This window comes from Lemur catta, chromosome 2 (genome assembly GCF_020740605.2).
Source record: "Lemur catta isolate mLemCat1 chromosome 2, mLemCat1.pri, whole genome shotgun sequence".
Lineage (NCBI taxonomy): Eukaryota > Metazoa > Chordata > Mammalia > Primates > Lemuridae > Lemur > Lemur catta.
The window spans coordinates 92,869,153-92,887,206 of NC_059129.1; the positions used below are offsets into that span (position 1 = coordinate 92,869,153).

Genomic DNA, 18,054 nt, shown 5'->3' on the forward strand with positions numbered 1-18,054 from the left:
CCTGGGGTGGCAACAAACCCTCACTATTATCCTGGGAATACTTTACTTTCTATTGCTGGTTTCATTTAATCTTGTCCAAACCTTGGTATGTCTTTCCTTAAGCTTTCCTCAATTACCCTGTTAGTGCCACCAGCCACCTGCCAGGATTATGATCAATACAATATAGAACCTTTTATCCCCTGTAACTTATTTTAAGGATCCAACATAATACCAAAATAATCCACCATTTAGATCTTACGTTGGGCTCATCAAATATATTAAATATATCAGTAATTCTGTAGTAGGCCAAGCCATATCATCATGGGTAATCTAACTTATTTTTTAAGTGACTAAATGTATCTTATAGCTTTAAAATGCTTTTGAGTTTAAAAGGGGTTTAAAGTCATTATCTCATTTGATTATCTCACTTATAAATAACTCAGTAGAAATACTGAAAATATATGTACAGTTTTCAAAAACTCACTTCAATTTTGTTAAAATTTTTAAAAATAATTTAATTGAAAATTGTGTTCTTACTACAAATAAGTCAGTGTTCTCATCAATGTGACTTAGCAATATAATATTACTCCAATTTAATTGTCAGTAAAAGTGACAATTATTGCCCCTGGTGCCTATGTGATCCCCCGGCAATACTTCAGGGAGTTGAGTGCAGGTTAACTCTCAAGGCAGCCAGTGCATCTTGTAGCACCATTGGATGTGCTCCACTCATGCTCTTTTGCCTACCCTATATGTAAAACTTAGAAAAATGGTATTCTCCTCAGTGCTAGAGACAATGTGCATAAACCCATATAGAGCACAACGCATTGCCGGATGTGTTCTGCAGACACTGCATTTTGGTCTCTGCCACACTGTGAGTTCTTCTAGAACTCTCCATTATTTTTCTCAGAAGCAAAGCACTAAATACCACCCTTGTTTCTTCAGAGTTGTTAGGCTTCTCTGTGTCTAACTCCCAGGAATTTTCTGAAGCACCCAGGGATATCTGTCCCATGGTGTAGTTTGGTGGTACAACACCACTTTAATCTGCCCTTTTGCCATTTTGATAAAAAATATAAATATGATATATGCAGGATTTTAAAAGGGTGGAGGAGATGGTTATATTTTCATGATAGAACACTTTTGACAATGGAAAATTTTTCTTTCTGGGAAATTCATACAAACAAACTAGTGAAGTCTTCAAGACTCTCAGATTCTAGAAGTCAAATTATCTCATGCATTTTAGGTAAAAGGGCTGATTAAATTGCCCCAAGAGCTACTATTCCCAAAAGCAACATTTAGAAGGCTTAAAATTCAAGATGCTTCTTGCAGAAACAACTGAGTTTTCTGAGAGCTTCTTCAGCTTCATGTTATGTATGTAGAGTGCACTTGAAGAATACCCCTGAACAAATTCTTTCATCATAGTTTTTTTAAAAAATATAATGCCTTGTATATATCTGGTAGGAACCTCAAAAGACACTCTTTTTAAGTATATCATTTAAATTTGATAATACTGCACAAATATTAGTCCTATGTTCATATTAAAATAATAGAATAGAGATGGCAGAACACAAAGGGAATTTAATGTGTAAGCTCTGTCACTTGTTAAGTTCAAGTATAGATTGAGACTCTGTATTGTTTTGAAAATTCCCCAATGCAAATTCAAATTTAATTACTGAATTTTCCCCCAGGCCCTGTTAATCCACAAGGAAAGTGGTAGGATGCATTAAACAATATGTACACAATAACAATTTCTGCAACTATATGAGCAGTTTGGTTCTTATTGCAATTTAAATAACCTATTCATCAGCTAATCAAAGTATATTATTATTTTCTTTTATTTTACACTTTTTTATTTCAAAATATTAAGAGATTACAAATGTTTTTGTTACACGGCTTAATTCAGAGCTGTAAATGAACCCGAATAATATTCATTGTACCCATTAGGTGGGTTTCTGACCATACTCCTCCTTACCCCAACCCCCACTTGATTTCTAATGACTTTTACTTCTCTCTGTGCAATTGTGTGCCTATTGGTTAGTTCCAATTTATTCGAGAGTGCATATGGCGTTTGTTTTCCAATATTTGAGATACTTTGCTTAGGATAATGGTCTCCAGTTCCTTCAAAATTGCTGCAAAAGGTATTAATTCATCCTTTCTTATGACTGAGTAGTACTCCACGTTATACATATACCACATTTTGTTAATACACTTATTAACTGATGGGCACTTGGGTTGATTCCACATCTTTGCAATTGTGAATTGTGCTGCAATAAACATTTGAGTGCAGGTGTCTTTTTGATAAAATGACTTCTTTTCCTTTGGGTAGATAACCAGTAGTGGGATTGCTGGATCAAATGGTAGGTCTACTTTTAGTTCTTTGAGAAATCTCTATACTGTTTTCCATAGAGGTTGTGCTAATTTGCAAACCAAACAACAGTGTATAAGTGTTCCTTTCTGTCTGCTTCGATGCCAGCATCTATAGTTTTAGGGCTTTTTAATAAATGCCATTCTAACAGAAGTAAGGTGATATCTCTTTGTGGTTTTAATCTACATTTCCTTGATGATTACTGATGTTGAGCATTTTTTTGTATGTTTACTAGCCATTTGTCCATCTTCTTTAGAAAAATTTCTGTTCATGTCTTTTGCCCACTTGTTAATAGGGCTGTTAGTTTTATTCTTGCTGATCTATTTGAGCTCTTTGTAGATACTGGATAATAGCCCTTTATTGGATGTGTAGATTGTGAATATTTTCTCCCATTCTGTAGGTTGTCTGTTTGCTCTGTTGATTATTTTCATAGCTATGCAGAATTTTTTGATTTAATTAAGTCCCATTTACTTATTTCTGTTGTAGTTACAATTGTTATTGAGGTCTTGTCATAGATTCTTTGCCTAGACCAATATCTAGAAGAGTTTTCCCTACATTTTCTTCTAGAATTCTTATGATTTGTGGGTTCATGCCTTACATTTAAGTCCATTTTTGTTTTATTTCTAATACCAGAATATTATGGGGATAGAAATGTTTTGGTTACATGGATTGCTTTTGTACTGTTTGAGTCAATGTTATAAATGTGCCCATCAACCAGATAGTGTACATTGTCCACATTAGGTATGATTTCACCCATCCTTTCCTCTCCCTTCACACCTGAATGATTTCCATTGAGTTTTACTTCCATCTGTGCACATGAATGCTGATAGGTTAGTTCCAATTTAATAGTGAGTACATATAGTTTGTTATTCTATTCTTGTGATACATCACTTTGGAGGATGGTCTCCAGGTTCATCCAGATAGTTCAAGGGATCTTTTGATTTCCGTCTTACTTTCATTATTGACCAAATAATCATTCAGCAGCAGGTTGTTTAATTTCCATGACTTTGTGTAAAATTGAGTGTTACTGTTGGAATTGATTTCTAGTTGTATTCCATTGTGGTCTGAGAAGATACATGGTATCATTTCTATTTTTTTGAATTGGTTGAAACATACTTTGTGGCCTAAGGTATGATCGATCAATGTTGGAGAATGTCCCATGTGCTGATGAGAAGAATGTATATTCTGTAGTTTTGGGGTAGAATGTTCTATAAATGCCTGTTGGGTCTATTCGTTTTACAGTCCCATTTAAGTCCAATGTTTCTTTATTTATTTTCTTCTTTGATGATTTGTCCAGCTCTGACAGTGGGGTGTTGAAGTCACCAGAAATTATCGTGCTATTATTTCTTTGCTTAGCTCTAGTAGAATTTGTTTCATGTATCTCAAAACACTTGTATTAGGTGCATATATATTTAGGATTGTTATGTCTTCTTGTTGAATTGCTCCCTTTACTATTATCTAATTACCACCTTTGTCTTTCTTTACCATTGTTGATTTAAAGTCAATTTTGCCTGATACAAGAATGGCTATACCTGCTTTCTTTTGGTTTCCATTTGTATGTAATATTTTTTCCATCCTTTCACACTGAGCCTGTGTGCATCTTTGTGGTTTAGATGTGTCTCCTAGAGACAGAAGATATTTGGGTTTGTTTTATAATCCATTCAGTCAGCCTATGTGTTTTGTGTGGTGAATTTAAACTGTTAACATCAGGAGATAGAATTCATATGTGGGGTGCTATTCTGTTCATCATGTTGGGTAGTACCTTATTGCTTGGTTTTACCTCTTGTGCTGTTGTTTTACAAGAGTTGTGAAACTTTAGCTTTTTTGGGTGATTTTACACTGATGGGTATCTATTGTGTTGATTCATGTATAATGTATTTCTGAGTATTTCCTGCAGGTTAGGTCTGATCATAACAAATTCCCTCAGTGTTTGCTTGCCTGGAAAAGTCTTTATTTCTCCTTCATACATTAAACTTAGTTTTGCAGGATACCAAAATTCTATGCTGGCAGTTGTTTTGCTTAAAAATATTGAAGATGGGGCCCCACTCCCTTCTGGCTTGTAAGGTTTCTGCTGAGAAGTCTGCTGTTAGCCTGATGGGTTTTCCTTTGTAGGTCAGCTATTGTTTATGCCTAGCTGCTTGTAGAATTTTCTCCTTCATTTTGACTTTGCCAGGTTGATTACCATGAGTTTTGGAGATGTCCTATTCGTTATGAATCTTTCCGGTGCTTACTGACCATCTTGTATCTAGATGTCTGACCTCTGGCAATAACAGGGATGTTTTCCTCAATATTCCCTCAAACAGATTTCCCATGCTTTTAGTTTTTTCTTCTCCCTCAGAGATACCTATAATTTATTTGTTAGTTTGCTTCATATAATCCCATATCTCTCCAAGTGATTGCTCCACTTTTTTTGTTCTCTTCTGTGCCTCTTTAAATGACAGGGTTAACTCAAGAGCCTTCTCTTCATGCTCTAGATTCTTTCTTCTCTTTGGTTTAGTCTGTTGCTGAAGTTTTCTGCTGTGTTTTGAACTTCCCTTAATGACTCTTTCATTTCTTTAAGATCTATTATATCCTTGTCTAGCTCTTTCACTGATTTCTTGAAATTTTTTTTCTGGCTTCTTTTGGTTGGTTTTCAACTTTCTCTTCAATTCCATTAATCTTTATTTGCCATCCATATTCTGAATTCCATTTATATCATTTCCACAATGTCCTGGTGGTTGGAGTTCACTACTATAGTTATATTGTGATCCCTTGGGGGTGTTGAGGTGTTTTGTTTTTTCATGTTGCCGGGGTTCTTTTGCTGTTTTTTCTCTCCTGAAACCTCTTTTCTTGGCTAAGGACTAATAACTTTGAAAAGCATCTGTTCTTCCCTAGGAACTCTCCCACTTAATTAGAAGAAGGGGAGGTCTGTAGATGGCATTTTTGCGTCCTCCTCTGGAATGTTGACATGGCAGGGGAGGGGTGTGTGCACTGGAAGCCTGTAATGCAGCCATTCTGATTTGTCCTGTTCATCCCTGATTGCCACTGTTCAAGCCTATGCTGGGTGATCTTTGTGCTGGGTATTGGGCTTTTCACCAGATAGTGGTAGGAAGTTCGAGTTGGGAGCTGGGTGGGACCACTTCATGGAGGTTGGCATTGTGGGCATTGCTCTGCCTGGGATCTCCCTGCAGAGATGACAGTGGCAGCTGGGTGAGGCTATCTATGTAGTGGACATGTTTTCCAAGGTTATGGGCATTTGCTCAGAGCAGGTTCCAGTGCACTGGTGGCTGAAGGTTGATGGGTCTCTTGCAGAACAATGAATTTGGAGCAGTTCTGCCATCTCTGTGGTAGTGGTGGAGGCTCAGGAGTGGGATCTTAGCTTTCAGGTATAGCACTGGAATGTGGGGGGTGATATCCAAGGCCTTGTGGGCTCCCTGGGGCCATAGGGCCTGTGCCCTGGGTTCTGGTGTGAGAGCTTCAAACACGGACTGGGGAGGAGCCAGAGGCAGGGCTTCTGAGCAGGGCCCCAGAGCCAGAAGCATGGCCAAGCAGGCAGTGGACTGATCCGAGCTGGAGGGTGGAGTCAAGGGTGAGCAGGTGGCAGGCTGTTCTGCAGGCCTGGGGACTGCGCTGATGGCAAGTCACATAGTTGGATGGTGGTTCCAGCAGCTCAGGGACTATGGAGTTCTCCCTGTACTGCTCCCTGGCCAGGACCCGCAGAAGCAGTCACCCAAAGTCTCCCAGGTTGGAGCCTGAAGCACCCCAGTCAACTCCTATGCTCAGATCCCATTGTGCTGTGGGGGAGGGGTGCTTGGCTTCCAGTCACAGGATACAGCTCAGAGGAGCCTCTGCTTAGTCTCTTTCCTCTCCAGGCTGGTGGGGATGACATGAAGGTACTGCTACAAAACTGAGTCCCATGCAGACCTGGTGCCATGTACCCAAGAGCACAGGATGGCTTCAGCTGCAGAAACCTGGGGTCGACTGCTGCCCGATCCCCACCACACCTGATGTCCAGTGCAATGACTCTGCACAGACTCCAGGCAGGTCCCTGGTCCATACAAGCAGAGGCCTGTGACAATGGAAGGATCCCTCTCACAACTTGGCCACAGTGCCTGTGGGGTAGTGTGGCACCCCGGTACTCTATCTGTATTGGGATCCCCAGCTTAATCTCTGAGATGGTGGGTAGTGCTTGTGAGTAAGAATTACCGTTTGATTGAGTCAGTAGATCCTGTAATAAGCTGTACAGTTGTTCTGCCTGTCAATAGTTGGTACTTGCAGGAAAGAGTTAACCACAGTCATGTTCTTTTGTGGCTGTAATAGGCTTTTAGTCCCTCAAGAGGAGCACTTGAATGCTCTAGGCAGTGGGAGGGGCCCTGTAGCTACCAGGGGATTGCTTATTCTCAACCACAGCAGAGGTGGGTGGAGGAGTGAGGCTGGAGAGGGTTAGGTTGGGTAAGCCAGCCTTTAGTCTCCGTAAATGTAGGTCCTAGAACTGTCTCAGCAGGGATCAAAGGCTGGCTCCCATGCTGTTGGGGAAAGCCACTGGGAAGGGGGCCAAAGTGGCCTAACTGGACTTTCCTAACTGGAAAGTCCGCTTATAGAGAAGGGGCCATGTGCAATTTACCAACTTGCTGTTGGGAGTGAGCTCTGCCACTCTAACGTTACCCCTGCCCCGAGAGTCTCCCTCCAGTGTCTGCTTACAAACAGGTATCTGCACTCGCTGAGGAATGGCACTGTGAGCTGGGAGCTTCCTCACACTAGGACCCACCCCAGTCCAAAAGTGCAGCTTTCCTGTGCGGGGATGGGTGCTCTACCAAATCATGGAGACTTAGACCCATGTTGCATTCTCCTGTCAATTCTCCCCCTTGGGCTCCCTCACCTCCTTAATCCAGCTCCCAAATCTTCCCTTTGTGCCCCCTAACAACCTGATTGAATCCTGGGGGTGCAGGATCCAGGCTGTGTGTCTAGCAAGCATCTCCAAGGTGTGCCAGCAGGAGTGGAACTCCCAGGCTGAGCACACCTGGGTCCACTGCAGGTCCTCAAGGGGAAAGTGTGGGCCCAAAACTCTGTGGAAACCTCAAACTGAGGGTGTGCCAGTCAAGAGGACGCAGCTTCCCTATAAAGACTCAGTTCAAATGTCCCTCTCAGATGCAGGGGGCAGGGGAGGGGTGTGGGAGGAATAGCGTCTGAGTAAAAGAGCTGGCACTCCAGCTTCTCTGGTCTCTCTTCCTGGAAGAAAGCCCACATGGGATGTCCAAGCTCTGGGATTACACAAATTCTCCATTCCCTGAAGTCCGGGTAGACATTGGGAACTGCCTGTGGGAACAGATGATGTGAAAACTGAAGGGCTGGAGTTCCCTAGAGTGGTCAGAGAAGCAGTATGGTGACCACTTTCTCCACTTTGGGCCATGGTCACAAGGGTGGGTGGTGGGGATCCCTAAGGAGCTGCAAACCTGATGCTTTATTTTCAAGAAGGTCCCAGTTCAGTGTTTACAACATCACTTTGGCTTGTGAGAGTGGAAAAGCTTCCAAGCTACTCAGTAGCTTGCTGATGATCAGAGGTGTGTGGGAAGGAGAAACGAAACCCCTACCTACCCCTTCATTCCAAGCTCCAAGCTTCGCCAGGGTTGATCTTTGCTTGATCTTTTTTTTTTTCTACCTGTTCTACTTCACAATTTCTTTCTGTGAAGTCTCTGGCAGGCCTTGGCACCTTTTCCTCCAGACTACATGAGAGCTGTGCCCATATCCTGCTCAACTTTATCTGAACCCTTTCTTCCCTCTGGGACGATATGGCACCTAAGGTCTCTAGTCAGCCAACTTCTTGATTTTTTTTTTCCCTCTAATAGCCAAAGTATATTATTGATACTGGATTATATATTCTATATTCAGACTCAAACTAGACGTGTCTCAAGGGAAAGAATGAGCTATGGAGGTAGAAGCCAAAGGGTGTTTCAGGTCAGTAACAGTTGTGATATTCAAGTATTTAGTGACACCTTCCCCCAGCTCAGTACATACACACAAGGTACATATCAGAATGTAAGCCCAACCAGTCAGATTGGTTACCAGCAGGTCTCAGTATATTTTGGCTGATTATTGGTTCTGGTATCAATCTGTCTCTTCTTTTCAAAAGAAAACTTTAAATAAATGATATATGGCTATCATCAGGAGATAGCAAGAGAAAAGTTCATTTCACACCAAAATTATGCACAGTTCCTAGATGCTATATTTCCTCCTTATTATACTAGACTTCCACTGGTAAAGGTCCCATCCATTGGGTCTATTCATCATTGTTCTTTGGTGGGGCTGTGTCTATAATCTTCACTGTAGCCTGCTTTTAATGGACCTATTCATTGCCCTGTACTGATTGACCCATCCATCATCTAGCCCAATACCATGCCATAGTCTATAAAAGTCTTTAGAAATGATCTTTTGACAAAGAGGAGCCTGGAAATTTCCCTTTCAATGTGGTTGGTTAGGTAACATAGTGTAAACATGTTGCTATAGCAACATAGAATCAGTTGGTTTCAGATTTTCTTACAGAATCCAAGCCAAAGTGGGTCATCAGTTTGTTGAATAGAGGAGTCATCTTTGGGGAACCACAGAGTATGCTAGATAGAGTCTTTGATTCTTTTCTAAGAGTGAAACTCACTCTTTGAGATTTTTTCCTTTAAGACTTCCTTGATGGAAGTAGAAGCACATATGCATCACTACACAAGGCAAGTTTCTTCTAGCCCAGATGTCTTGCCAACTCTTCTTAGAAGTGGGTGGATTCCATTTTCCAAATCCTGGCTTTCCATATAAGAAGCAATGGGACCATGATACTTACATAAGAAACAAAAGCTCCCTCAACTATGAGATATGACTCTGTTTCTATCTTATAAGGGAACTTGTTTCATTTAGTATTTCAGCATATTTATTCCCTTTTAAAAATGATGTCATACTTGGAGAGAATTTTCTTATGATAGTGTATGTTTTAACATCATGTAACTGATAATTCACAGTTTCATAAATAATCTAGAATAGAGATCAGCAAACTTTTTCTTTAAAGGGCCAGATAGTATATCTTTTGGGCATTATGGGACATAACGATATTTGCGGCAACTACTGAGTTCTGCCTTCATAGCCTGAAAGCGGCCTTGATAATATGGAAAAGAATGGATGTAACTCTGTTCCCGTAAACTTTTATTTGCAAATACAGGCCATGGGCCAGATTTGGTTTTCCAGTTACTGTTTGCAGACTCCTAATCTGGAAAATCATAGAGAAATTTGGCCTTAGAGAGAGAATTCACTATTCTCTGTCTAACAAATTGACTATACAAATAAAATTCAGTGATAGACAGTGATATTGTTTTCTTGCATTCCATCCAGACAACTCCAATAAGTGGCAAGAAAAAAAAAAAAAGGAAATGTCTTGTTGTGGTGGTATATTTATCTTCTTTATCACTTTATATAAGAAAAGCACATTTATGGTATAAAATGGTATGGCTAATTAGGAAGATAAGTACATAATTGTTCTACTGAAATGTGCAGAACTAGCTAGATATTTTTTATTTCATAGTTAACATCCATCAAGTAGATCAGTGGTGTAGGACAGATGCAGCATTTGATAGATCCCACTCTAGTAGAAGAAAAGGGATTTTTTAAACTGTACATTACACGGTGTCACATTATATAAAGTTATTGCTACATCAGGTGACACAGAAGAAACTGATATTACATGACCTGATGCAAATTCAAATGGAAAATTTAGAGCATACAAATGGATTAAACACCCTTGAAAATCAGGTAGAGTACAATTCCAAAGGATTTCAGGTCATTCAGAAATGCTATTACCTCCCAGCTAAGAAGTGTGGACTGTTTTGTTAGTGATCACACTGAAGCATGAAATTGGGGAGGAAGACTGTTAATGGATCAGTTAAGGTAAAAAGTCAGAAATATTATTTTAAGGTGGAATGTTGTGACAAATATGTGGCAAAATGTAAAATTACCTCTCAGGAATATCTGTGTTTATTTTCAGTCACTATTTATGGTATGGAAAATGTATTGGAAATGACTGGAAAATTCCACTTGAAAAGTTCTTACCTTAAAAAACTCACAGACCCTTTCAGAGTAGATCTATCATTGTCCTTACATACTACCACATACTTCTTGGAAAGCAGATTATGTATCATGTAAAATGTGTACTTTTTTTCTAAAAGTAGAATTTTATAGTGCTCTAAAAACAAATTCTCATTTTGCTAGAGATTGTAAAACTACTTATGAACATATAATAGAGAGATGAGTTAACAAAAGGCTGGAGTACTATGCAAACACTAGTTACCCAATAAATGTTTACTATCTGATAAACTCTCTACTGATGAAAGTGTCTTAATTTTACTGATAATTGTACATAAGAAGAATCAAGCTCCTTTTATTTTTCACATTTTGAATACATAATGTCATATTACTAAATTGAAACCACTCTCTTTAATTTCAAGAAAAGCATTATTTGGTTCTTCTTATCCCTTCAGTTTCATGTGTGAGTGTGTTTAACTAAATGGATTACTATTTGATTTTTTTAACTGAATATTAGGCAAATGAGCCAATAATAATTGAAGACTTATTAGTTGGTATATCTTATATGACCATATGATTAAAATGGTTTTTAATAAAATATACTTACTGTGAGAAATTAGAAATATCTAAAATTTTAAATGTAATACATAGCAAAGGTATGGTAAAATATTAGTAAAAAGTTAAATCTTTGCCATTAAAATTTAACTAATCTGAAAATATTATAAGAACTGCATTTAACAACAGATGATTTGCCTGGTTTCTTCATTCACCACATTTGTACTACTTACTACCTGCACTTTGCATCATCACTAGAAAGTAGCCATACTTTGTGCTTCGAGGGCATGGGTGTTTTCTTCACCTTTTTATTCCTACCTACTGCTTATTCACCTAAACACCATAGTCTCCTGGTCGATCTCTTTTCAAACATCATGGATACATAATAAATGTATTTTTGAATGAATGTAGTAAAAAAGGCAAAACTATGCAGAATGCTGTCTCCAGGGATGATGCTATGAAATTATTTTATAATGACTGATTTTAGGTCTTTAATTATCAAATTCACTCACCTGCTAAATAAAACTACTCTAAAATAATGTCATCAGTGAACCAGTTTAGTATACTTTAAATTTGTGCATAAAAACTATTATGGAATATCCTCATTTTAAATTCTTAATATATTTAAATAATTGATTCCTTGATTTTCACATTTATGTATTTCTCAGCTTGTTTAGTGCCTTATTTTTAAAATTTTGTGTGCCATAATTCTTAAATACATTTCTTTAAAAAGCACATAATTTACTTACCAAATGCTACAACTTTGAAATGCATTTTGTTTGAAATGGGTATCTATTATTCAAAATAATAGTTGAAATGTATAAAGCCTTTATATTTCAAAATATTAACCTTTCACTGAATTGATTAAAAGCATATAATATGACTTTGAAGTATTTTGAAAACCTGGCTACAGAAAATCAATCAAATTATTTTTGTTGTTTGGTAATGTAAAACAGTTGCTTCATTTTTCAAAGACCAAGATTCTCCTATGCACCCTGCCAATGAATAACTTTAGTAGAAAATATAAGCTGTGGAGAGGAATCATTAATAAGAAAGAATCAAAAACAAAGGAAAGTAAGTGGGTTAATTATGATGAATATGATTTAAGCATCTGTTTAGGCTATCAGGGAATACAAAAGGGAATTTGAGAGATATTAAAATTTAAACCCAAATTAACAAAACCCAAATAAGTATAGAATTCTTTTCACAGCATGATGGGCTTTTAGTAAATAATATTTTTATTTAAATGAAGACATAGACATGGACAGTAAATAGTATATAGGTTTCTTTCTTTCTTTCTTTTAAGATAGCAGGAACTATCTTACCTCAACCCTGTTATCGTGACAGCTGCCACAGAATCAAGGTACACAGATGTGAACACAAGACCAAGTTACATAAGTTTAAAAACACTAGGTTGTGAAAAGTATTCAGGGCACAAAGTGAGATATTTTCAGTATGACAGTTCTGTATTTTTAAGTAGCATGTTTCATGATATTTTTCTTTTATATTTGTGCTCAACATTTTAAAGCTATTTAAAGTCACAATATTTATGATGAGAAACTTTAGCTTTAAAATTTCTATTCTTTAATTGGATTTAACATTTTCCTTGTGGTCAATTATCTGATTGATTTTTTTGTGTGTCCCATAGATGTATTAATATTTCATGGCCATTGCTTTAATCTATTTAAATCATTTTATTTATTATATAACAAATTTATTCTGAGTACTTGCTTAATTTTTTAAATAGATCTGTTTGATTCAAAAAGATATTCTTCCTAAGATGTGTATTTGATATATCCTGCTCCATTTTGAATTCTCCACTGGCCTCCCTCTGCCAACAGGATAAAACCTAAATTTCTTTGTATGAAAGAAAAAGCTCCTCATGCCCCTCATTTCTTTCAAACTCCCATTGTGCTCCCACATCTAACATATTATCAGCTGATCCATACTAGTCAATCTTACAATTTTCCAAACTTGGTATGCTCTCTCACACCATTTTTCCTTCATGCCTCTGTACCTTTCTGTGTTTTCCTTTCACTTTTAAGTACCGTTCCTAAGTACATTTGGCTAAATTAGAGTCATAATTTAAAACTCATTTTAGCAATAATCTCTGGTTCTTCTCTGATGTGCTTATTGATTGATTTTAATTGACAAAAATTGTATATATTTATCATATACAACATATTGTTTTGAAATATGTATACTATATGGAGTGCCTGAATTGAGCTAGTGAACATATGCATTACCTCACATGCTTATTTTTGTGTAGTGAAAATACTTAAAATCTACTCTTATATCATTTTTCAAGAATACAATACATTATTATCAAACATGTTTTGCAATAGCTCTTTTGAACTTATTCCCCTTATCTATGTGAAATTTGGATAGATATCCTTTGACTAACATCTCTCCAACCCTTCACCCCCACACTCCATGACCATTCTACTCTCTGCTTCTAAGTGTCTTAGTCCATTTGGTGTTGTTATAAAAGAATACCTGAGGCTGAGTAATTAATGAGGTTATTTATTTGACTGATAGTTCTGCAGGCTGTACAAGAAGCATGGTGCCAACATCTGCTTCTGATGAGGGCCTCAGGAACTTCCATACATGGTGAAAAGTGAAGGGGAGCTGGTGTATGCAAAGATCACATGGCAAGACAGGAAGCAAAAGAGAGGGGAGGGAGATGCCTGACTCTTAAACAACCAGTTATCACGGGAACTAATAGAGCAAGAACCCACTCAGTACTGTGAGAATGGCACCAAGCCATTCATGAGGGACCTGCCCCCATGACCCAAATACCTCCCACCAAGCCCCATCTCCACCACTGAGGGCCAAATTTCAACATGAGGCTTGTTGGAGCCAAACCATATCTAAACCATGGCGTATGTGTTTGATTGTTTTAGATTCCACATAAGAGTGAGATCATGCATTATTTGTCTTTCTGTGACTGGCTTATTTCACTTAATATAATGTCCTCCAGGTTCACTTATGTTGTTGCTGTTGCAAAAAATAGGATTTCCTTCTTTTATAAGGCTTAATAGTATTCCATTATGTGCATATACCACATCTTCTTTATCCATTCATCCATTGATGGACACTTGGTTTGATGCCATGTCTTGGTTATTGTGAATAGATGTTGCAATAAACATGAGAATATAGATATTTATTTCATCTATTGATTTCAACTCCTTTGAATATATGCCTAGTAGTGGGATTGTTGATCATATGGCTGTTCTTTTTTTAATTTTTTGAATAAATTCCATACTATTAATATTTTCCATAATGGCTGTTCTAATTTACATTCCTACCAGTAATGTGCAAGAGTTCCCTTTTTTCCATATCCTTGCCAACACATTATCTTTTTGATAATAGTTATTCTAACAGGTCTGAGGTGATATATCATTGTAATTTTAATTTGCATTTCTCTGATGATTATTGATACTGAACATTTTTTCATATACCTATTATCCATTTGTATGTCTTTTGAGAAATGTCCCTTCAGAGCATTTGCCCATTTTTAAATGAGGTTGTTTTCTTGCTATTGAGTTGTTTGTATTTCTTATGTATTTTGACTATTAATTCCCTATCAGACATATGGTTTGCAAATATTTTCTCCTACTCCATAGGTTGTCTCTTTAGTCTTGTTTCCTTGACTGTGCAGAAGCTCTTCAGTTTGATGCAATCTCTTTTATCTACTTTTGCTTTTGTTGCTTGTGCTTTCTGGTTTATATCCAAAAAGAATTGCCTAGACCAATGGCATGGAGTTTTTCACCTACATTTTTATAGTAGTTTTAAAGTTTAAGTCTCACATTCAAGTATTTAACTCATTCTGAGTTGATTCTGTATACAGTGTGAGATAAGGGTCTAATTTCCTTCTTTTGCATGTGGATATTCAGTTTTCTAAACACCATTTATTAAAGAGAAGGAATTAAACATTGTGAGGCCTGAATATAATAGATGGACAATAGATGCATATAGGAGAGTCACAGTGGAAAAATAAAGTTTCTGGATTCAAACTATGAAAGACCACAATATTGAGCACTCTTGTAAACCAATAATCTGTGTCAGAGATATTGATAATTATCATGTTTGTTAAACTACTTTGTGCTTTAGGATTATTTATGGTATTTTCATGTATGCATACATTAACTACATTAAAGTATATATAGTTCTTTTTGTAATTTGGATTCTATTCTTATCAAAATCTACACGTTTTCCTTAGAGAGCTATGCAAAGACCTTTGTGGTACTGCTTAAGATTAGGATCTAGAATGTGTCAAGAGAAAGTTACTCCCACTCTAACATTGAGAAAAAAGCAAATAATCTGCAAAATCGTAACTTTCCTTGATCCTGTCAGAAAGCTAAGGTTGGGCCTGGTGCAGCTCACACCTGTAATTCTAGCACTCTGGGAGGCCAAGATGGGAGGATTACTTGAGGCCAGGAGTTTGAGACCAGCCTGAGCAAGAGTGAGACCCCATCTCTACAAAAAATAGAAAAAAAATTAGCCAGGCATGGTGGTACACACCTGTAGTCCCAGCTAATTGAGAGACTGAGGCAGGAGGATTGCTTAAGCCGAGGAGTTTGAGGTTGCAGTGAGCTATAATGATGCCACGGCACTCCAGCCTGTGATCAGTGTCTCTAAGAAGAAGTAGGACACACAATGTTTTATCTTTTTACAGAAGAAGTAGGTGGTCATCTTTTCAAGTTGGCAAGAAGAAATCAGCTAAAGTGTTAACAATTTCTTAAAAGTCTACTGACAGTTTAGATTAGCTAGGCACCAGGACACAACAGGATTTCACACTATCTCCAAAGCTATTTTCACAAGCCTCCACTGGTGCTCATGAGGCAGGGCAGGAAATAGTAGAGAGTTTCCTCAATGACATAGGCATGTAGAAAATGATTGGCTGATACTGGGGCACAGAGCCAAAGCCATGCATCTTCTCTGAATCCTTCTTTAGTAAACAGGAAAAGCTTTAAGCTGGAGTGTGGCAGCAAACTCTCTTGTCACCAGGGACCAGGCAAAACTTCATTGCTTCCAGAAAGGGGCAGAAGCAAAGAATCACCATTCCCAGGAAAGAGGTTGGAAACTGGCTTGAACTCAGGAGCTTTACCAAGACCAAGCAGAAGCCGGCTTCCATTGGGAGAGGCAAGAAACTCTTTCGTTCAAGATTAATCACTGATACAAAGCATGAAGTTTTGGCTACCACAGACAGGAAACCCACGAACTCAGAGGAAGACTAGCCTGAGGAACAACATGGTGGTGAGATGGTTGGGTTTTCTTTTTGCTGCATGTATTCCAGACAGGGTACTAGAAAAGCTGGCACACTGGAAATGCTAACAGTTGAAGACCAAAAAAAAAAAAAAAAAAAAAAAGCCCTTGAAGCAGTTTATCTCTCAAGTCAATATCAGGAAAGGGGCAGGCTAGCTAGACAGAAAACTTTTAGACAATAACTGCTCTATTCCAGGCAAGCACCACAGAAAAAATTTGTCCCCACTCCCAGCAGCAGCGGTTGAAGTGAGAACCTAGACTTCCACTGACCCCAGGCTGTAATTAGGCATCCAAGCACCTCCCGCTCCACTCTGTGGTGTCAAGCAGAGCTGAGTGGAGACCCACACTTTCATCTAGCACTTAAGAGCTCTTCTCCCAGCATGCTGTCAGTGGAGACTGCATGGAAAGCTCACACTTCCACCTTCATCCAGCATAACAAGACACCCGTCCCTCTGTTCACTGAAATGGTGTCAGAGAGGGTCTCTTGGAGTGTCAAGACTTTCCCCAACACCCAGTGGCAACAAAGTAAAGGGAAAACTAAAAGAGTGGAAAAAGGTATAAAATTGCAAACATTAATCAAAGAAAAGCAGGCTGGCTATATTAATATCAAATAAAGTAGACTTCAGAGTAAGGAAAATTATTGAGGACAGAGGTATATTACATAATGATAAATACCAGGCAAGCAGGATCAAACCAACCTTTATAGAACGTACAACCAACAAAAGCAATATGCATGTTGTTTTCAAGCACTGATGGAACATATACCAAAATATGCTAGATTCTATGTCATAAAACAGCCTTCAAAAAATGTATAAGAATTTAAATCAGAGTGTGTTTGTTCTTTTACCACAGTCTTATCAAACAAGAAATTAATAACAGAAAGATAACAGGAAACCTCCAAATACTTGAGTATTAAACAACAAAAATTTTTAAATCTATGGATCACAGAGAATTATTCTCAAGAGAAATTTAAACAGCACATTTGACTAAATGAAAATGAAAGTACAACGTATCAAAAATAGTGGAACACAGCTATAAAACAGTGCTGAAAGGAAAATTTATAGTACTGAATGCATACATTAAAAAATCAAAAAGGTGTCAAATTAATAATCTAAGTTCCAGTCTCAAGAACCTAGAAAAATAGGAATGAAATAAACCCAAAGAAAGAAAAAGGAAGAAAACAATATGAATAAGGTCAGAAATCAACTAAATTGCAAATAGAAAAACAATAGAGAAAAATCAAAGACACAAAAAGTTGGTTCTTTGAAAAGATTAATAAAATTGAGAAATTACAGCAAGACTGATATGTAATGATAAAAAGAAAAGACGTAAATTACCACTATCAGGAATAAAATAGAAGATATCACTATAGATGTTACACACATCAAAAGGTAAATATAGTAAGAGAATACTAATAATAACTTGATACAAATAATTTTATCAATTTAAGGGACCAATTCCTTAAAAAACAACTACCACAATTTGCCCAAAATGAAATGGAAAATTTTAATTGTTCTATAACTATTAATATAAAGAATATTAAAATTTTTAATTTCATAATATTACAGGGGTACAAGCTCTTTGAGCACATAAATTGCCTTTGCACCACCTGAGTCAAGGCTACAAGAGTGTCCATCGTCCAGACAGCGTGCATCGGATCCATTAGGTGAATTAACCCATCTCCTATTCCTCCCTCCTCCCACCTGCCTGATCCCTGATGAATGTTATTTCCATATGTCCACATAAGTGTTGATCTATTAGTACCAATTTAATGGTGAGTACATGTGGTGTTTGTTTTTCCATTCTTGTGATACTTCACTTAGAAGAATGGGCTCCAGCTCCATTCAGGATAATAC

At 37.6% G+C, this 18,054-nt stretch overlaps 1 long non-coding RNA gene across 1 annotated transcript in view; it reads left to right on the forward strand.

Moving 5' to 3' along the window:
- LOC123633092 overlaps window positions 1-16,064 on the forward strand; it is a 621,497-nt gene extending 605,433 nt beyond the window's left edge. Inside the window, exon 7 of the long non-coding RNA XR_006733543.1 lies at window positions 15,941-16,064. This is a non-coding gene — a long non-coding RNA (uncharacterized LOC123633092). The remainder of the gene's footprint in view (window positions 1-15,940) is intronic.
- Window positions 16,065-18,054: the final 1,990 nt, after the last annotated feature.